Genomic DNA, 23,580 nt, shown 5'->3' with positions numbered 1-23,580 from the left:
GTAGCAATATTTCTGCTACAGTTAAAAAGCAGTGGCAGTTTGCACGTATAACCTTAGAATATTCACATATCCAAAAGGGTTTAGTACTTTGAGGACATTGGAGGCAGTCGATTGTGTTGTGCCTGTAAACGGCTTTTGAAATTCTGGTCGCTTCTTCACATACCAAAAAACGGTGTTTAAATTATAAATTTTCGTCGTAGGTTTGAAAAGGAGGCTTTAGTATTCTCAATTTTCTTTCAAATGATAAAACTCTGATAGTACTGCTTTTTTATATGCATTAAACTCTCTAAAATCTGGCACTTTACAATCCGGATTTTTTTTTTTTTTTTTTAATTCTGCACATTTTACAAAAAAAGAAGAAAAAAATTATGTTTTATAATTCGGAAATATTAAGAAAGAAATCCGGCACTCGTATAAGTCTTTAAGAATCCATGCAAGAATGGATGATAATTCTTTATTTATAACATGTTTTCAGCACTAATGTCCTTCAATCCGTTTTTGGGACTAGAGTGATTTAAATTGCACAGATAATACAATGGTCTTAAGTCTCACAATAAGACAAATTTGTCTTTGGACGCCTAAAACGGATGTCCTGGCACTGCACTATTTTTATAAAAATGCCTCGCCAAAAGGTTAATTGGACATGCGTTTAAAAAGATGAGATGCTATTCTGACTGGTTGTTTTAGGACTAACTGGTCCCTCACAGAGGATGAGTGGTCTTTAGTGAAAACGCAGGCAAAACAGTTCTAAAGAAGTAGCTCGATATGAGCTGCCATGGTATAAGAAATTAGTTTTCAACGCTGTAATATAGCTAAAGCTGTTTGTTTAGTGTGGGTGTTGTCACGAGAGACCACCGGCTCTCTGCGAGGGACCAGTTAGTAGTGAAACTGCCTATCAGAGCAATGTCTCATCTTTTAAACAAATATATAATTAGACTTTTAGCGAGGTATTTGTTTAAAAATAGCGCAGTTCCAGAGGAACTCTGCAAAGACAAATTTGCTTTATTGTGAGACTTAAGATCCGTATATTATGCATGCAATTTAAATCACGCTGGTCCCACAAACGGATTAAAGGACATGTAGTCCCTTGTCTATTTTTTTTTCTCTGAAGCACGTCCCTTGATATGTCTCTGTAGTATCAGGCATACGTTTAAAATTGTCAGTTTTTCAAATTTTCAAAATTACGGATTCACTGTATGTACAATCCAGTTATTCAAATTCCAGACAGTCATCATTAATTTAACCTTGTTTTATGCACTGCTGATGAAAGAAGTGGTCTCCACATTGAGGGATTGCCTTAACTTCGACGCAAAAAGCATCCTTCTGTTTTCTTACTATAAACGTTTGAAGCTGTTAAGCTCTCTTACCATAAAGCCCGATATACAGCATCACGTGTAACTGATCCCACGTTATTCATGTAGGAGCAGTTACTGATACTGTAATAGCAGCCCTCAAAAAATATCAAATTTGACATCAGTCAGTAAAACAAAAAGAAAAGAAAACGTTCTTCTCTGGCAAATTCAGCAGAATTTGAACATTCTGAAGTCAAATACGGCCGAATTTGAGAAAAAAAAGAAGATCGAGGGTGATATAATATTAGATTTAAAGTATGATCCGGCAGACTAAGAAAATTGACAGATGGGTATCGGTGACAGGATTACATCAGACTCTGCAGATAAGATTACATCGATAGGATTACGTCAAATCCCTACAAAACTTGACATCAGAACTCCAGATATTGATATGTGCGGACACTGCTTGCAGGGAGTTCCATGTGCTTGGTTTTCATGGATTTTGTCGATTTTACGGTGTGGCAGCATCTTAGACAATATTTAATTAATGAATTATGTGTTCAGGTTTGTTTTCACGGGCCAATATATACAGTATATATTATGCGGGCTGAAAAACCTTGAAATGACTCATTGGGAACTGTAATTGCTCCCCTAAGATCAACTAGCAAATGAAGAGGGAGTATTAAGAGATCCCTCGAGCCTTACGGGATCCGAACTAAACGTCTCTAAAGACGTTTAGGCCAAGACGGTGGACAACATAGCGGCCAAGCCGCTATGTTGTCCACCGTTCGTGGATTCAAGGAAATAAAGTCCTGCGACACACATAATGAGTTTGGAGTGCACTCGAATAAAGTTACCTACTGCTTGGTTATTGTTGTATGATTTTAGGCGCATTAACAACTTAGGCGATATTGCGCCGCTGTAATATGTCTATTTGTTGTTTGCTGGACCAAAAAAAACCCCGAGTTTTCTGAGAAAATATCATGTTAACCTCGCCTCAGACCGACTAACTCAGCCACGTTGTGGAATGGACCCATAAAAATTCCTCGCGTCATTGACAGGAGTCGAACTCAAGTTACCTACTGCCGTGTGTGATGTTATAAATGAAGTTCGGAAGAGGAAAATCATTGGCCCTTTCTAATAGTTCAGACTGGGGGTGTTAGTCGGAACTTAGATGTCAGCAAAAAGATGTTCCCGACAAAATCCATGAAAACCAAGCACATGGAACTCCCTGCAAGCAGTGTCCGCACATATCAATATCTGGAGTTCTGATGTCAAAAAGATTTGTGAAACTAATGTGGATAAAAACGGATCGCTATCCCGACTTCCCTCTACAGAATCGATAAAAAAAGTCAGTTTAGATGGAGTTCAGTCCATTTCGACTACTCACAGCTGTACTAAACTGGCTGATGGCTAGAACTGGTCCTAAGTTTTCCATCTTAATGCTGTTAAGGTGTGCCAATGGTGGACCTCAATGAAACGTCTGATAATTTATTTCATAAAAATCCATGTTCAATATTACTTGTGTCTGATACTTTTGAGAGTCTGCATACAAATTTGTGGCCAAACAATTTTTTCTTGTCCAAACCATAAAAATTCCTCGCGTCATTGACAGGAGTCGAACTCAAGTTACCTACTGCCGTGTTACTGCAAAGGATTCAGACTAAGATAAGATAATTCTCATGCACACTAAAGGAAGTTAAATAACAATTGCAAATGATGTAAACCATTCTGTTATAACAGAATGGTAACTAAGAGGAGCTAAAAGAAAACCTGGAAGACAACAACGGAGATGGGCAGATGAAATTGAAGAGTTCATGGGAAGTAAATGGGTGCACTGGAAAGTTGCTGGAGAGGCCTTAATCCTGCAGAGGATTGAAAATGAATGATGGTGAAAACAACTGGAAAAAAGCTACAATTGGATTTTTGTATAAACTCATTTGCAATTCTGTAGCACTTATTCATAATATTACAAAACACAAATAAGCTCATATTAACCACCATATTACTATCATAGGATTTTAGATACCGGAAGGCAAAATATTCTGAAATTCCAGCCCTAAATATCCGGCTCGAATATCACTGCTGACGACTCTGCTAAATTTCCTTAAGTAACACAGTATTCAGCACGTTGGCCTGCTGAAGTTACCTCATTCTGAGAACGGCCCCACGAGGACACTTTGGAAGTACTTCGAGCCAGCATTAGCGCAGTGATATATTTAAATTTCCTCAATTTTCCAACCCTGTAATTTGGCAAATGGCACAATATAAACATGCGAACATATTTATTTCCCGAATTCGCTATAGTTTAACTAACGTTGCCGAGCAACGGGTTCAGTTTTGTTGTTACTGTGAATGCGGGATCCTTTTATAAGGCCCAGAAATAACCGAGTATTTTGTTCGCTGTACGTTCGATAGGCCTGGCAAACGTCACACCGACGATCCATACGCTTCTAGTAGCGGCGAACTAAAGCCCCCCTGACGAACTCTAATGGGCGTAATCAGTGTGGCACCGTCGTGTTGCCGAGAAACTGCCACTCTCCCCGGGTGCTTTTAGTTGCGCGAAACAAAAGGAACGCGGCGAATAGGTTACAGGCGTAGCGCTTTCTCGGAGATAAAAATATAATACAGTCTACTTTATGGAGTGCCGAGAAGAGGTGATTTTTCCATCCCATTTCACCGGTGCATTAGAGTGTACACTAGTGTCACTGAGAGCTCGAGGGGTCCCTGGCAGCAAGTGGCCTCCTAGCGTAATGTTGCTTTCTTCGCGCAGCTTCAGTTTTCGAGCTAGCTAGTGTCATTATCATGCCGGATAATGGAAAATGCCCATAAAAACGACATGCATCAAAATATGTCAACGCGAATAAAACTTTGAATACATATACCTAATGCATCCTAAATTTTGAAGACAAAACTTCCGAAAAGTACTTCTTATATGTTTTTAAATAATAAAATGTTTACACTCGGTGAACTCAGAACTATTAAATGAGATAAGTGTCTTTTTGAACATCAATTTCTAACGATACGCTTTACAGGGGCTTTTTGAATAAGATAATGAACGGGGTATTTAGCTATTGTTTGAAGAGATATCACTCGGCAGTTTAATGTATTCATTTCCGATTTGCCACCGTTATTTGAATAATGATGATATTTGGTACTTATCAATTAAAAATTCTACACTGAAATGTCACTATAATACGCGATTGTACTAGGCACAAATTATTTATTTAGTGTTTCAGTCGGTATCAGTCAGTGACTGTTTTTGTTGGACACAGACAGGCTGGAATCATTGCCAAAATTACAAAACAGAAATCCGCTTCATTCTATTACAATCTTGTAGCGTCCAACATATTGCTGAAGATCCAGCAAGTTGCTGCCCGCGTGATATCCATATTTATGGCTAATATCAGAAAGTTTTATCTCTTTAATTTGAAGTTTTTAATTTGGATTACGTAACCAGCACTGCAAATTAAAATGATATTAGTTCTGTTTTAAAATCAGTATTTTCTGTATTGTTTATGCAAAAAATTAAATAAATCTGACGTAGGCTTCATTAAAAGCGATTTAACGTCCTAAAAAACAATAAACAGAACCAGAAGACTGCAAGTTAAGAACTCTTTTAAATCAGCAACGATTTTTGGCTTTTAAGTTTGGCTTATTTGTGAATACACGCATATTTAGTATTTAAAATTTACAAGCGCTTTCATCAACATAAATGATTGTACTGGTACATCAAGAATAATAGTATCCCTAATTTACGAAAGATTTTTATATTCCTGACTTCAAGTCAAAAGTTCAAACCACAGAATTTTGTATTAGCAGAAGGAAAAAGTTCTTTCCTAAAGTAAAGCAATCTATTCTCGTTATTTCAGCGTAATAGTATCAGAATAATATTAAAGTGTCCTTCACTGAAAAAATGGAAGTGATAAACTGCTAAATTTGATACTCAATAAAATATACAAGTTCATTCATTGCTGTTAGCACGGTTTTGTTAAATTTTGTCGGCATATTTAATCACAGGAATGGATTCCCTAATTGCTAAATTATGTTAATTAAACCCAGTGGGATTAATAAAGCATGTGGGGGAATGCATTTGGGAAATCAACAAAAAAGTTATACTATATATTTGCTTCTAAGTTAATATAAGAGAGTTTGACGCTAAAGAGTTTGAGATTACAAAACTAATAATCATAAACTAGTGTTTTGCGAAGGAATAAAATAGACTGGAAAAAATGCGTTGATTTTTCATTTTGCATTAACGAAACAGATGTCCACGCTTTATCGTCCAATGCTAAATATGTCGATAAAAATGGATATCATACACTGCATATAAAGAGAGAAATTCAGTCTTTCAAATAGCATGACTACATGTTAGAATAATGTTCTTAACTCACTTTAAACATTTTTAATTCCGGGTCAATCGTCGTTGTGAGTAGCGCAATTAAGTACTTTAGCTTTCACGTCAACCTTCGCGAGTCGCTCGGTGGTTCTAATATAATCATCGCCCTTCTAAATCCCCCATCACCCCGGTGGAAAAGACCTGCGTTCTAATCAACCAATGACACCAGTAATTTCTATGGACTTCCTTTTCGACCCCGTGGCTGAGTTAGTCGGTCTCATGCGAGGGTTGCATGATTTTTAAATAATGGAAAATAAGGTAACGAATCAGAAATTAAACCAGTTAAGAAAATTTATAGACATATCAATAAATAATGTAATTAATTATAATAATTATACTTTTCGTAAAATTAAAATATTTTTATTGAATTCTGCCCCCCCCCCTCGCCACGCTCCGCCCTGTGCACCTATTGTACCTGCTTAGTTTCGACACTGACTACAGATTAATCAAAATGCCAGAATTTTAACTAACGAAGTCAGCATTATCGAAATTAAATTTTAACGATAAACAGCGAATTTTAAAAAAATTTCAAATTTTCTTGTTAAAACAACTTCGTAATATTTTCAGCTTTTATTTTCAGTATTTCGACACGAGTGATAGGAAATTAAAAACTTACGATAAATTGTTCATACTCTATAAAACACATCGACTAATGAGTTATAAAATGCGCAATTTCACTTAAAGAAATCCGGAATAAAATGAAATTTACTGACGCATCTTTTATTTTTACCTTCTGCATACATTTCATGAGAGGAAAAGATTAACATCATAAATACAAAATATTTATGGCGTTCATATCTTTCTTAATTCTGAATGCACGTGTTTTTACGAAAATCACGAAAACAAAAAACAAAATCTATGATTCAGGTAAACCGAAAAGTATTTTGTGTACGTCTCGATGCAATTTTGCATCCCAAAAGGGATGGACTGTAATCTCTATGGATAATCTCTATGGACTGTAATCTCTATGGACTGTAATCTGTGGAAAACCACAGATTACAGTCCATAGAGAATTAGATTAAAAAATCGGCTCATAATGTAAAGTAGCCTTGAAATTTGAACAGATTATTTTGCTGTAGTAATCTATACAATACTATACACTGAGTGATCACTGAATTATGACCACCCCTATGAAAACTGAATGCGACTCGTTGACCACGTGAGGTACGAGAGTGCGGAGTTAGTCGACCTACATAGCATAGATAAGGTGTCAGTTCAGTAAGTAGTAAAATTCCGAGCGTGGTGGGTAAAAGGAACGATTTATCGGACTTTGATAAAGGACAGATTGTGGGAACTCGACATGCTGATGCCTCGATTTCCCAAACGGCTGAACTGGTGGGGTGTTCGAAAGCGGCCGTTGTTAAAGTGTACCAGGACTGGCGTCAAAATGGTGAAACAACAACCTGACGGCAAAACTGCAACGGTCAGCGAAAGATCGATGCTAGAGGTGAGGGCGGGGTCCGACGACGCGAACAGGCGCAGTACTGTTGAAGAGTTGACTACCGAATACAACATGGGCCAACCCGTAATAATATCTGGCATGACTATGCGTCGCACGTATGGGTTATATCAGCAGACGACCCCTACGGCATCCTCTCCTAACCAAGGTTCATTGCCATAAAAGAATCGCCTGGTGCAAAGAGCAGGCAAGTTGGACATTAGAAGAGTGGAAGAAGGTGTGCTGGTAGGATGAGTCACGTTATTTACTCCACACCGTGGATGGTCGTGTACGAATTTGGCGTCAACAACATGAGGCTCTTCATCAGTCATGCATGGTATCAAAAGTGCAGGCCGGTGGAGACGTTTGTATGGTGTAGGGCATGTTTCACTGGCAGGAACTTGGACCCCTGGTGCATGTGGAACAACATATCAGTGGTCTCCGCTATCGTCAGCTGCTTGCTGACTGTGTACACCCCGCTATGTTACACTTTTTCCCGAATAGCGATGGTGTCTTCCAAGATAATAATAATAATAATAAGATTCTTTATTAACATAAATTTTATACACTAGTGATTCCTTACACAGAAAGCCAGAGGAATCTTACAATTAGTTGTTTATACAAGTGATTTTGATTTATAAAAAAAAATAATAATAATAAAAAAAAAATAAATAAAAATAAATAAAAATAAATAAAAAATAAAATAAAATAAAATAAATAAATAAATAAAATAATAATAATAACTAAATAATAATTAATTGATCAAAACAAAGATAATAGTCAAAATGTAAAAATGAATGAAGTAGTAATTACAGCGAAAAAGGAATACAAGTTGAGCAGAAACAAATTACATAAGTTAACTAAGATCGGCACTGACATAAATGTCCTTTACAAACAGCAAGATAGGACAAGATGCCATCTCGGTATGCCTTGTCTATCGTCCACAGGTCGATGTCAATGTTGAGCGAGTTGAGAGGGTTCAGAGTCACATTAGGGAAGTGTCTCTTGAAATTCTGTAACCGCTGGAGCCTTGAGCATAAGGAGGGAGTACTACGGAGATGTCTGCCTGGCAAACGCCAACCAACCGTGTTCCAGATGTTGATGTGATCCTGCTTAGCTGAGCACAGATGAAGGAATGACTTTATTTTTAGCACATGGGCTCTGTGGACTATGGGCGTATATTGCAGGTTGCAGCAGAGAGTAGATTTAGATGTTGTGTAGTTCTGGTGCGACCACAAGTTGGCCCACTTCAGCACCCAGAATTCGAGGCCCCATAGTTTCCTGAGGCTGGTGGGTGGTGCCGCCGACCAAACTTCCACGGCATAGGAGAGTACACTACAGAAGTAAGTTGAAAGGTACTTCTTGATTATTTTCTTATTGTGCGTTTTGCACAGATCAATTTTCATTCCCCAGAACGCTCTTAGGGCTTTGGAATACTGTGCTTGGATTTGTTTTTTATAGGTGAGGTTGGCATCCAGGATTACTCCTAGGAATTTGACACTGTCTGTGGGAGTCAGGACATTTCCTGCCAATTCCGGAAGTAGAGAAGATGCAGTATCAGTAGAAGTCATCCGACTTGGCGTAAAGATGAGATAGTTTGACTTCTCTGGATTGACTGACAGGCCAAAAAATTTAGCATACTTACAGAATGTATTTAGGTAGCTGTTTAATGATTCAGAGGCGGTTTGTCTTTCTTGTGAAGGACCAACATTGCGTTTGCATGGCAAGTAGCAAACAATATCATCAGCATACGATAGGAACGCTGGAATTTGATCCATTAGTGGAACGAATATTGCTGCAAATAACAAGGCTGAGAGAGAACCACCTTGTGGGATCCCTACTTCGACGCTTTTAGTGACTTTAACGCTTTTAGTGACTTTAACGCTTTTAGTGACTTTAAGTGAAGCATTCTCCTAGATAACAAATTATTGAGGATCTCGAGCATATTTCCGGATATCCCGTAGAATCTCTCAAGTAAGGCAACAAGGGGTGTTATTTGGACTGAGTCGAAAGCAGATTTCATGTCCAGAAAAATGGTGTGAAGATCTTCGTTGTCATTCCAGGCCTGAAGTATTTTCTGTGATAATCACTGTAGGCAGGTTACCGTAGATCTATTAGGCATGGCATAATGAGTGTGTTCTGGCCTATGCGCAAAGATTGCGAGTGCTACATCATTATAGATGCACTTCTCGAGGCATTTCAGGAAGGGAGAGGCAATTGATATTGGTCTGAAGTCAGCCAGTTTCGCATGAGGCTTTTTCGGAACTGCCACGACTCTGTATGATAACCAGCTTGAAGGCACCTGTGCAAATTTGAGTACTTTGTTGTAGAGTTGAGTGAGCTCTTTGCTGATGAAATGAGAAGCAATTTTTAGACTAAACAGAGGTATTGCGTCAATTCCTATGGTGGACTTGTCAGGTAGTGAATTTATTATTTTTATTAGTTGTTCTTCGGAAATTTCTGTATTACTAGTAGGTGAAGAAATGTTAAACGCTTCGTTCCAAGGATATGCTTCGGACCCACGGTGATCTCGCTTAAAACGCAGCACATGCTCACACCATTCCAGGACATCTAAAGATGACAATGCGCCGAGCCATCGGGCACTTGTTGTGCAGGAATGGTTTGAGGAACACAGTTCTGACTTCCAGCATATCGATTGTCCTCCGAACTCGCCGATATCAATCCCATACAGCACTTGTAGGACATTATGGAAAGACATATCAGGCGTCTGGATACATCGATCACCGCCATACCTGCATTGCTGGCCGCATTACACACCGCTTGGTTGGCCATACCTCCTGAACGCTTCCGACATCTTGTTGAATCAATGCCACGTCGGATAGCTGCTGTACTGAGGGAAAAAGGAGGACCTACGAAGTATTAGGTAGGTGGTCATAATTTAATGATCACTCAGAGTACATTAATATGAAATCACACGTCCTTGTACTTAATACTAAATTACTAAACCGAGCCTTCGTGGGTGGTACCGTTGGTAGAATCACAGTCCTCCCCACACCGGATGGAAAAGACTTGATTCAGAACGTGTCTGAGTTAGTGGTCTCAGACGAGGGTAGCATGGTTTTTTCTCTCGGAACTAGGGTTTTTCATCCAGAAAATAGAAAATCGACCACAGAACACACGCAACCGAAAGACAGTGTATACGGAGCAATATGGCGTTGGTTGCTGATGCTCCTAAAACCCAACAACAACTAAACTGAAAAAACCTACGACTTTTTTGAAGGAATCAAAAAAATTTCGCTTCTGCAATCGCCACGATTTCCATTCATTCCACCAACCAGTGCATGGCAACAAACATAATATCCAGTGATGCAAGTTACAGTATGGTTAGTCTATGTGATATTTATGAAGAAATTATAACGATAACAATTGCTAAATTTCTATTGGTTCTATTTTAACGAAATTTTGGAGGGGTCGGCAAAACTTTCTATAAAGCTCAAATATAAAAAGAAAATCCTACTGAGATTCCAGTTATTAATTGAGGATAGAAGAAGAAGAAATAATAATTGTCAGATTTCTATCAGTCACATTTTAAAGAAATTTGGGTTTGCTCAAAAATTTTTCCGTAAGGTCCAAATTTAAGTTTTTATGGTATCCCATCCACTGCGAGTTGACTTATTTACATGATGACAGAAAAAAAGAAAATAGTAATTACAAGATTTCTGTTGTTCTGATTTTAATGAAATTTGGCATAACTTGACAAATAATTTTAAAAAGGCCGAAATTTAAAATTTAATGAATTTTTGTTCTTCGAGCTGTTACTTGCGAACGGACAGACGGATGGACATAGTGAAGAAAATAGACGCATAATATCTTAAGGCGACTAAAGAGGAAAAAACAAAGGTTTTGGTATAAAAACATTGAAGTTTTTCAGTTCTTATAAAGCCTATTTTATTGAACAGCCTTTTCGAAAAACAGAAAAGGCTGTAGGTTCAGACATTTCGTTAAGATTTAAGCCGACTATGGTAAAGAGATTACGTTTGCTTTATTTTAGCGTATTTATGTTTTGACCTGACATAATGCTTTTAAAGCTCATTTATTTTAAAGTTTACCCTATCTGACATTAGAAAAATAAATCGATCCTATAATATAACGCGGATTTTTTTCTTCAAATAAAACAGATTATTATCCCTTCAACTCGATATGAAATTCTGAATAAGGTACTATCATTAATACGACATTCACTTTTTTCTTTCGGGTGCATTTAATTTTTTACGAAAAGAATTATGCAACGCTGAACGCATTTAATGCATCTTAAAAGGGGAACTTTTAAATATTCGGCTGCCCACTTAGCCAGTCAAAGGACAATGCCATTCCTAATTGTATTTCACCGCCTTCCATTTACGTTAACTTTTATAAAAGCTGAAAATAACATTGAAGTAGCATAAATATAGAAAGTTCGAAGAAAGTGAAGAGTATGATGGATAAATACGGAAATTGTATTTTAGGCGAGCAGCAATGAGTGATTTAATGATCTGTGAAATTTTAAGCGAGCGTTCGAAATATCAATTATTCCTTTTGACATCTTGGCGGTATTTCAGAATAAATCAATTACGAAAATATGGGAATTGACTCCAGATGTTAATGCAGAGGGAGAGTAATATACAGTAGGCGTGTGTGTTGGGGGGAAATGGGGTCTAACACACCAAAATGGTCAGAACTTACACACGCAGTTTTTAAGCTATTTGAATAAACTTCTATGACAGTTAATGGCTGGATGATTCTTTGACTAATTAAGTGCTATTAGTTAAAAAAAAGTTCTGGTAACACCAAGATATATTTTGGAAACAGTAAAAAATTAAATGATGGAAATACAGTTTCGTCTAGGTTTTTCTTATAGATAAAAAAAAGGCAGAGTACAGTTTTAGTAAAGACACTTTACCATTAAGTATTTAATTAGTTTATTGGAAAAAGAAGGCAATTATTACCACAGAACCGAAACATCCCACAACAAGCAAATAAATTGGCTACGTTTGTGATTTCTGTCTTAGAGCCTCTTTGTACCCATTCAGGCCCAAAAATGGATTTCAACAAAGAAATCCAAAAGGTACGGTTGGGACTATTTGGGTCTATTATAAGAATTGTCTTCTTGTTCTAATAAACTAATTAAATACTTCACATAGCAAAGAATCTTTACCAAACCTACTGGTAGAAGGATTCATATTCTGCTTCTTTTTTTTTTTTTACAGGAAAAGAGCGATGTATTATATTAATCCAGAGAAAGTAAACCCAGTGAACGTTTACCTTGTTTACAAATGATCTGAACAAAATACGTCGTCATAAAAGAGATTGCGAATAAAATGGACAAGATCGACTTATTACATCATCAGCTATTGAACATCTCTATGAGATCACTACCCATTCATGGTAGTTGGCAAATTACTGATCCAATCATCCTCGTTCTAAAAGATATGTTGGACTGACCTCACGAATTGAGGTCAAGCCAAAGTATATTTCGAATGACGTTTATTTTTGTCTAAGGTACAGACATTTCATCAGAACTCTGTCACCTTATGGCTGTATGTAAGCAGCCATAGCCTCGCAGAAACGAACTCTGGAAAAATTCATGTATTTCATTGGCTGAATTCTGTTTAATAACAGAAGTACGCATTTCACACTTTTAGCCAGACTACTCATTAATGATCATCAGTGTCCGTCTAGTGGTTCGCCGCTTGTTTGAAAAAAATTGAGTTCGAATCCTGTAGGAGACCGGAGGAATTCTTAAAGGCTTCTTCAATCGAGACTGCTGTTAGCCGATTTCAGGAGGAGGGAATAGAATTTTTCAACCTGAAAACCGTTCAGGAGACATAGTTTTATGGACATAATATAAATCAGCGCACTATGGGCAAGGTAGTTGATGTGCCGAAGATTTCCCTTCGCAAGCAACTAACCAGCGTTATTAGAACCAAATGGCCCGATATTCGGTCTAGGAGAAGCCTATCCATCTGCAAAAGGCGACCTTTATTATTTACTGCCTTCCCGTTAGTCTGTCATTAAAACTAAGGCCTGCATAATCTGATTATAAATTAAATCAAATTCATTCATTCTAATTCCTTAGTCAATCTAGTATAGCTTTTTGAGCAACGTCCTATTGATAAACAAAGATGGAGCAAACTGAACTGAAAACCTTTTACAGGCAGCTGCATACGAACACTGCTCTCTTTCAAATTCGATAAATAAAAAAGGCATCTTCGTTATCTCTGAGCTGAAACATCATTAAGAAAAACGCCGATGCTCCTCACCTATCCCTAAAGAATATTTTTACACTGCAGTATTTCATGTAGACAACGTGCTAAGATGAGAACAAAGGTAGTCATTTATTAACTCGTGATGGCGGTGCGCAAAATTATTCTCTCACCACATCTAAAAAAAGAAAAAAGGAAAAGGGAAGAAAAGAAAAATAGCTACGAATTATCGGTAAACGCATTAGCCAGAGAAGGGAAAAAAAGAATATCTTTCCTCTTATCACATTAGATGTATGCTTTTTTTTTTTTAAATGAATATTAGCACTTGTTTTCCTAACTACAGAAAACTAATTTTATATCAGTTTTCTCCACGACTGCTTTTTTGTATGAAATTCTATTCTCGCCCATTTGTACAATAATAATCACTTTTCTCTTATAATATATATTGAACTGAAGCACTGAAATCAGCTAAAATTGAGATGATGCAGTTAAATTGCGTTGTCTGAATACAGTCTTTCAATTATTAGCAAGATGTTGAGCAATTAGTTTCAAATACAGTCACGTTTAATAAAACGAAAAAGCCGCGAAATAGCAATTGTCGAATGCGATTAGATCCTGCCCATTTTATGCAGTTTCTTAAGGAAAGGAAATGCAAAATTTCAAATAAAATAATTACGGATTATTTCATTCTTTTTAAATGAATATACTTAACGAACAGCATAATTAAAGAGTGTAGACCCTGAAAACAACTTTATGAGGACATGAGTCAAGCACAAACAACATCAGTTGAACGTTTCATCAAGGCAAATGCTGCATCAGATCTGATCAACAAACAGTTTTTAGCGGAAAATTCCAGCTTCTGAATCAGACTGCGAGTAATATGTCACTTAATCTTCATAAATCTTTAAAAATAAATGTGGAATCTCAGAAATCACAGACTTCTGAATATCTTTCTGTCAGTGAATACTGCGCATGTTTAGAACGAGGTAAATATAGAGACTGAGATGGCACATAACTGCTACTGTTAATGTGAACTGTCAGATTATGTTCACTATAAGAGGAGGGGATTTCAGAAACTGGGTTAATACCTGAGGAGTTGATAACGTACCTCAATTCACGATTAACTTGTATACTATCCTCAATAGCATACTGAACACTCGATCGTTCCCCCATTGAGTGGAACAGCTACCAGGTCATACCCCAGGTCCGCAACCCATATCTTATTAAACATTACTGCCCAATCTCAAAGTTCTGAAGTTAGTTGAGAAATGCCTGCTACCACTCCTCACCAAACAGATCATTGCAGACAGGCTCCAGATTCATTATGCGCTCTCACAACAATCGAAGTCAACAAACTTCCTCGCAACCACCAATGCATCCATATCATTGGCGTTCGATACAGTTGAGAACTTGCCATAACAGACTGTTCTTGCAGTGAGTGTCCTAACACTATTATGGCTATTAAAATCATATTCTCACTGGCCAAAAATTTAGAAATTTTTGCTGTTGGTGTAAACAGATAATTAAACGTGTGCTATGCCAATGTTGGTTGTCACATGGTATGATCAATTCCTTGGTATCAGATAATATTGAACGATTTCCTGGGTCTTATCCCAGGAAATCATAGTATTCATCAATGTAATCGTGGGGGAATTCAGATTTTCATAATGGTGTTATAACTTATCGGAGCACATTTAGCAGGGGCCATAATTGAGAAAACAAAGGAAATCACTAGTGTGTCGAAAGCGACCGCCTCAACAATATACAGTGTGTGGAAGACAAAAGAAGAATGCAGCTATAAATGAAAGAAATGGGGCAAAAAGTCGGTACTCCAAGAATGAGACCTTAGCAATTTAAACCGAATTGTATAAGAGTGTACAGAAAAATGACTGAAAAATTCAATTTAGGTAAAGAGAGACCCCTTTCCAACCGAACTATGCGGCAAGAGTTGAATAATCTGAGATATGGTAGTCGTGTGCCTATACGAAAGGCATTTTTTTCCTGGAAAAAAAAAAAGTTTTTCATGTGGTCTGACGAGCCTCTATTTACATTTTTTGCATCGATGGTAAGTCGATAGTGTGTGGCTTGAACCTTATGAATCCAGACTATCTCGAGTGAGCCACTCAAGCGGCTGGAGGTGGTATTATGGTATGGGATATATTCTGTTGGTACGGACTGGGCATGCGCACATCGTTAGACGATCTGTTGCCTCCCATGAATATATTTCTGCCCATATTCTTTGCCTCCCATGAATATATATCAGACCATCTTCTCCGCTTCATTTTTACCTGGATTACGATGGATTCTTTAGAATACACAACGCAACTATCCACCGTGCAAAAACTGCATCTGAATGGTTGGAGAAACATTACTAAGTCTTCTAACATCTACCCTAGCTGTATATTTCTCCAAATCTGAATAAAAATGGTATGGTGGAAAGGAAGTTAGGCTTCGCAGTTCTCCTTCCACAATACAGCAGCTGACAAATATCCTGATGGAGGAATGGTCACTTCTAGAGCTGTTGTTACTGATGTTATAGCTTTTAGGTGCACCAGCGACTCACATTATATTGTGCAGTATATATTGTTTCTCTAAATTACGTGTGTTCTCTGGTCCATTTGCCCGTTTTCTGGCCGGAAAATCAAAGTTTCGGAAGAAAGAACCACGCTACTCTCGCCTGTGACAGCATAACTCAGCTACGTTGAAAATGGCTGAATAAAAATTCATTACGTCATTGATGGGATTCGAAATCACCATCCTCTCCACACCGAGTGGAGAGGATGGTGATTATAAGAATGTGCTACTCGTGAGGGCACATCTGGAGCTAGACGCTCTCAGACAGCCATTGGAATCCATGCCACGACGTGTGTAAGTCTTGCAAATTCAGGCAAAAATTGGACCTGCTCGATTTGAATAAATATTTCTAATTTTTTGAACAAAGAGTGTTGTGGGAAAATATTGATACTATTCGCTATTTTGTTTGCTTTTATGATAAAGACAGAACATGGAATGCGGTCATAAAAGAAAAATAAATTTAACTGAAATTTCACATGAAAGCGACAAAGTTCTGAGCTGTTCAGGTGATGTTTGGTATATTGATAGATAATATTTAATAATTCACTCAATGCCAAAATAGTTAATTAATTGTATATTTCAAAAACTTTTACTTTATCATTAAATGCATTATCCGAATATAGACTTAAAACGTATTTCGTAATTTTATTTGATTATAACATTACACAAGGTTGATAATTAAAGTTAATCGTTCAGGAACAATGGACTGACATACGGAGAGAAATATCCTGCGTATAAATTGAATGCGAAAATAACCAGATTACAGTGCCATTAAATGGCCAAATGATAGATGCAACAGAAGACCGAACACTGGCGAATCAGCGTATGTGTGTCCGAAAGGCTTTTAATACTTCCAAACTAGCTGCTCGACCATCGGGTATCCAACAGAATAAGAGTTATAAAGTGGGCTCCAAAGGCTGGATGGTCCAGCCGGATAACTGTTTTCCCCGTCGGACGAGATCCGACTTCAGTTGGTCGTACCAACAACCGTAGTTTAAATTCTGGCGAGCCCAGAAAAACATCAAAGCTTGTAGCCAAAAGATCTGCTTTTCTGTGAGAGAGAGATTTAATTCATCTTTAGACATCCAGAGTAGATGACTAGCAGCGGCATTCGCCTTCTGCATTGCGTCAGCTGCTCCTTTCCAAATTTTTCGATTCATAAGAGCCTTCAGTGGTGCAGGAAAAGAGACTTGTGACAGACTAATGAGTTAAAGTTCTGTTTGGACAATGAATCTAGGTGCAGTGACGGCTTGAGAAAATGAGACGTTTCTGCCTGAATTTAACAAAATCAAACAAAACGAACACTAGGAATCATGACACGGGTGCCACCTCTTGTAACAGTGGTTACACTTAGGTCGGACTTCTTTTTTCATTTTTCATTTCTCCAAGAGTTATGTTGTTGTGGGGGTTTTATGGCGCATAAGCTACTTTGGCTATAATGCACCTATCCAAGAGTTATAACTCTCCCCTTTGTCTCCTACTGAATATTCTGGGGTCGTGATGAGAAAGAGACTTAGAATAATGAATCAAACTGCCTAAATCATAATGGGTTTAAGGGAACAGTAAAACTCACTCATGGAGAAGTATTCCTGCTGTTCTGATCACTTCGTATTATTTTACTAAAACGGTTACGGGAATAATCGTAGATGTGGCATTTCTTGGTTGGTTGGTTATAGTGGGATTTTAGGCACATCAGCAACTGAGGACATATTGCAACGTATATAATATGGCTGCAAACTGCATGTGTTCTGTGGTCGATTTGCTGTTTGCTGGACGAAAAACCATACTAGCCTCGCCTGAGACCGTCTAACTCATCAACATTATGAAAACGTCCCTTAAAAATTCCTAGCTACATTGACGGGATTTGAACTCAGGTCTTTTCCACCAGGTGCTGGGAGGATGGTGATTATACCAACTGGTGGCATTTCTTATTCGAATATTTTATATCGCAATATCAGTGACAAGTATCTTGTTTACAAGATTTTTAATATAGCCTTCTGGGAAAAAATATCTTTTGTGGTTATGAAAGTAAACCATGGTTGGGCTTAATAACAGTATATATTAATTTTTATCCAGAATGTACGCAAAGAGCAGGCGGCTCCAATGGAAGAGCACACGATGTTCTTGGAAGATAAATTTTGACAGAAGTCGAAATAGCTGCATAACAGTTCCTTCTCAAGACACTTCCTCATGCTCAGCTGGATTTTGTGCTCAATTTTCTCTTAATATATATTTTTTAAAACTCAAGATGATATAATGTGATTACATCTAATAATATAATGTAATTTTCCTTCTACTGTTCATTTACCTTATCAGCAAGCACATAAATGAATGCGTTTTCAGCAGATAAATTATCAAGTGAAATGGTTGAATTACCATCAATAAAAACGTCTCTGTTCTCATGGCATAGGTCTCCTGCATGGTTTATCGTCCAGAAAAAAGGGTAAACCGACCGAAAATACAAGCTATTACAGACACAATATACCGATGCTTCAGAGTATTAGCTCTTTGGCACAACCCACCAAATCACGGCAACAAATGAGAGCAGGCCATCGATGCCAAAATGTTTAACAGGTCTTTCCTAACATATTGAAAAATGTTGTTTACTTTACTGTAAACTGATACCACTTTGTCAGAATTAGTTATCAAATGTTGGATTCTGGTGTGCCTCAGTATTTCGCCATTCAACAAAAAAAAAAAAAGGCCAATGTCTGGTAGTTGCTATCAAGAGGGATCCGCACCACATGCTCCTGCCAGTCAGTTCGACTTTGGAGTTAGGCAAACTGTATTTTGGCTGACTCCACCTATCGTTGCAATATTTGCCATATCGTAGATCTGTTCAATATGAGGCAAAGAGAGGAGATTTGCCTCTTGTTCAGAATTTAATCCACTTCAAGGTGCACTTCACAGACACAAGAAGTATCGGTAGTCGGGATGGTGCGACTGAACCTTCCAGTCCATCTTTCGCTGTGCTGTATAGTCATATCCTCTGCGAGGACGTGCGTTGCTCTGAAGAAAATAATCCGTGTCCTATCAGGTGGTTTGGAGCAATTGTGATGAACGTCTCTGTGTTTCAACATGTTGTTAATTTTATATCAGCCTCTTATAATTAAATAATTTTGCGCATCGCAAATAGAAACATAAAACTGCTGAATAAATACATCTGTTATTATGTGACTGATGACCATTAATTAGTAATAGGAGAGAAAGGCCATCGACGAAAATTAGAACTATCTATTACTCTGCTTTCCATGCGAACTCCATGTGTGTTCTGTAGATGCAGTTGATATTAACTTTGTCTAGAGATTGCCTTTCTGTCAATTCTTTTCAAGACGGATGCATTGTTTTTATTCTGCCGACTTTTGTTGCAAAAAATGACGTACGTGGCAAATATGGTCATTAATAACCACAAGAGAAAAAGTCAAAATATGTGCATCGTATAAGAAAGCTCTCCTCTATATGTGCTCTTCTTATCCAGCTTTCAACGTTAGGCCACACCTTGAGTACTGCGTACAGGTCTGGAGGCCTCATTTTAGGAAGGCTGTAGAGCTGCTGGAACGAGTACATAGAAGCGCAACGAGATTGGTGAGGGGAACAAAGGAGTACTCTTACCAAGAAAGGCTTAAGTTCTGAAATTGCAACGACTGGAGGCTAAGCACCTGAGGTGCTCCGATTGAGGTGTATAAGGCCTTGAATGGTTTGAGTAGGCTCAGTTTTGATCAGATTCTTCCGGTTGCTCAGATTCCTCACCCGAGGGGGTATAAATTCAAATTGAGGAAAGACAATTGTAGAATAGATGTGTGGAAATTTGCCTTTAGCCAACGAATAGTTGATTGCTGAAACGAATTTCCATCTGTTATTGTGGAAGTTGACAGTTGAAATAAATTCGAGGAAGAACTGGACAAACTTTTGGAGCGAATGGGTGGGTGAAATTGGAAGTTTTTTTCTATTTTTTTCCCTCTTTTGGCTGATGTTGTATGACTTTGTTTTCTTGCATCATATGATTCAACTAATGCTAATGCAACAGCTGCAAGTTTCGTTGATCTATACACAATTTTGTGGGAAGTATTTGAATTATAGAAAATAATTATATGTGAATATTTTCAAGCCATAGTTCATAAAACAAGAAAATTATCCAAAATATAGAGATATATATATTAATTTAAATGGTGTTAGGACACAGAGATGATGAAAAGAAAATGAAAATTTTACGACGATGTTCATAATTAAAACAAAATAAAATATGAAGAGCTCATATCAAATAGACACCACATATGATATGATATTTTAAATAATTAATTGTATTTAGTGTTAATAACTATAAAATTATTTAGATGGAGTAGTCCCTTCCCAATTAATATCCTCTTCGTCACTGCTGTGCAACATATTTTGAAACTCTTTATCCCCGATTCCATCTAAATAAATAAATAAAAAAGTCGTCGTCGTCATTGAATAACTTTTTCCCTGCACTGTACACAAATTTACTCCATTCCAACTTGCAGCCCAGTTGTAATCAGTTATAATATTTAATATAGGCCACTGTCTTTTCCCCTCTTGTTAGAATCACCATTAAAAAGACAATAAAGTGCTCTTCAACTCTTTCCTTCAATACACACGTTTATATATGAGTATGACGACATGGTCCATTAGTTGTAGATCTACTTATTGGAATGCAAGAAAAAAGCACTTGATAAAATTAAATTGGAAGGGTGTGCAGGGGCCCTAACAATAAGAATATCTATATGTTTTCATTTGTATTTAAAATTTGCTCTTAAATGATTTTAGTTCTTTTACAGAGTGGTTAAGAAACCATTCTTATAGAATTCGGAACTGCATCATTAATTTCGTTTTCAGGGAAAAAGAAAGCTCCGTTTCCATATTAATAAAATACATATATATTTTTAAAGAAGGCAATGCGAGTTATAGTGGGAGTTATAGTAATTAACCTAACCTGTTAATTACTTTTTGATATATTAAGGGTATGATACGTCATGTCCTTAAATTTCAAGTAATTTAAGCGAATTGGCATGTACATGGAATTCTGAAACCACCACCTGAGATTGGCTTACCTAGGAACCTTGCCAGGGTCGAGCCTAATTCATGAGAGCCTGGGGCATACAATTAAAATTGCGTCTCCTACCACTTAAAACTGGGCACAGCTCTAGAACGCACATCTAAATCAGGAAGAAATGTGACAATCCTGACTGTTGGCAGGCGGGGGAGGAGAAAGAGGGTATTAGAAAATGAAAGCTTAGTCTGAACCGGTAAAGTCTGTGAAAGCCTTTTACGGCATAATGAACTAAACAAAATTAAATTTGGAGAAAGGCAGAAACTTTTTTATCTTGTTATAAGGAAGTTACAAAGAACGGAAAATAGAAAATTTCTTTCAATCAATTCACTTTAAGGTAAGCGAAAATGATCCTCAGAATTAAACAGGGCTGTTCCAGTTTCAATGTAGCCAGTGTGTTTATTAATAGCGCAAAGAATATAGAGGGTGGGCCTTATATTAGTTTAGCGAGAAATAATTTGCATAGTTTAAATCCTGCAGTCCATTTTTATTCTCATATTTCTCTATATGATATTTACATGACGATGTATTTATGACATTTAAATGATTTGTTGAAACTTTTATAATTTACTTGTAGGTAAACGGATTGCCACCTTGTATTATACAGGTTATCCATAAAGTCTTTGTGCGATCCATCTTCAGTAACTTAGGTTGTATATGATTAAACACAATCTGTAAAATCCATTGGAAAGGCAATGTATTATAGTTTTTAGGGAGGGTATCATAAATTGTTAAGTTTCCTCATAACCTCCATCATTACTGATATAAAGTGCAGTAAGATTTTTGCAACTCCACAATTCTTTCTGAGATTATGTTTCAGTTATGGCATTAATTGCATTTGTGATCCTAGTAAGAAGATTGTTTAAGGAGCGAGGTTTTCAGAAGTAAGCCATACTTTTAACATATCCTCCCATAGAAAAATATCCAATGGGTATAAATCGGTGAGCGGGCTGGCTAACAATGGACCCATCTCTATCGATCCATCTGCTTGAGAAGACTTCCGTTTAAAAATTATAGCATATTCCGAGCGAAGTGGCATGGGATCTTGCTGAAAAAAAAAAAGGGTAATGGCTTCAGATCACGCCTTACGTCAGGAATAAACAATCCTGCAGCATTGCGAGATAATCATCACATTAACCACTGTTTCTTCAAAAAAAGGTGACCAATTAAGTGTGTTTATCCCACGGTACACCAGACATCGACTTTAGAGGAATCCCTTACATTTTTACAGACTTTTGGTAGTTTCTCTGTCCACTCAAATACGGAATAACGCATAGAATCTAAGTTATTGTAGTTTTAAAGTGCACAAGGACTTTATAGACACCCTGTATAACCGCTGTACTATAGTAATATTATATTAACAGTTTGTCGCAAAATTCAGATACCATGACTGCCTCGTTATTACTCAAACTGAAAATTATAAAGCAGCAAAATTGGACCTTATGTTTGCTACTAGAGTAACTTTGTTTCAGAAAATAAGTGGTGGACTATTTATTTTCCAAGAAGGGTGCTTTTTCCCCTTGTACTTCTGAGAGGTTCCACCCTCTCAGAAGTACCCCCCTCACTGCAAGATGTTACAGAAGAGGGGAAAGGGGACTTTGAAAGAGAGATGGCTGTTGGTGCCAGGAAGGTGGATTCTTCTTTATTTTATTTTATTTTATTATATAGAGGCATAGCCAAAGATGTAACCGGAGTACAAACTAAATGTCATTTAAAATGAGAAATACAAGACCAGTGCAGAAAAGGACTGAAAATAGCTGAGGGTAGCGCGTTGTCTTAAGTTAACTGCCAGGATCGATCAGTTTCCATCAAAATGAAAAAAAAGTGAAGGAAGAAGAAAAAATGTAAGAAGGAAAAGTTTCCTTAAAACTTTGTATACTTAAAGAACTTTTCTAACGTGCAATTAACAACCGAAAGCTTAATTTTTCATTCACGAAGCGCTACTTTGAAGTGAGAGACCGCTTTAAACACATAAAAACTTAATTAATGAAATTTGAGATGTCTTGTTTTTATGGTTGTTCAACTGGACGCTTTGAGTCTGAAAGTTTGTGTGTCTCTGCTGCAAGTTATAATTTCCACACGTACACAACTATAATAGCAACAATCATCGTGGCATTTTTAATATCGAGTCTTGTTCAATATTAATTGTTATTAAAAGAAAGTGATCTCTGAATCACGAACAACGCGAATATTATCCCTTTCAGATATTTACGATTTGATTGAGTGAGCTGTGAAAAGCAAATGTGTTTAGTATGAAGGACATGCATAGTTGGTTATGAATTACGGTTTGAGAGAGAGAGAGAGCAGCTTAAGACAGCGGAATAAATCGGTTTTCTCACTGTTGTCTGCCATAAATGCGCCCATTTAATTTGTCTAACAAATGTGCCTTCTTCTCAGTTATGAACAACAACGAAAGCGCAGAGATGTGCTTGTCGAACGCACATAACGATTCCATGACGATCCGGGCTAATGCGTAGGGTGGAAATGAAAATTTGTGGGCGGCCGTAGTACACGATAACAGGGACACAAGAGCACTTGTATCATCAAGAAAAATAGCAACGCCCGATGCTGCACTTTCTACAATAAATCGCGCTTAACTCGGTTAC

This window comes from Mastigoproctus giganteus, chromosome 2, assembly GCF_048544385.1.
Source record: "Mastigoproctus giganteus isolate SK-2022 chromosome 2, ASM4854438v1, whole genome shotgun sequence".
Lineage (NCBI taxonomy): Eukaryota > Metazoa > Arthropoda > Arachnida > Uropygi > Thelyphonidae > Mastigoproctus > Mastigoproctus giganteus.
The sequence above is the reverse complement of the archived record's forward strand: the minus strand, read 5'-3'. Positions refer to the sequence as shown.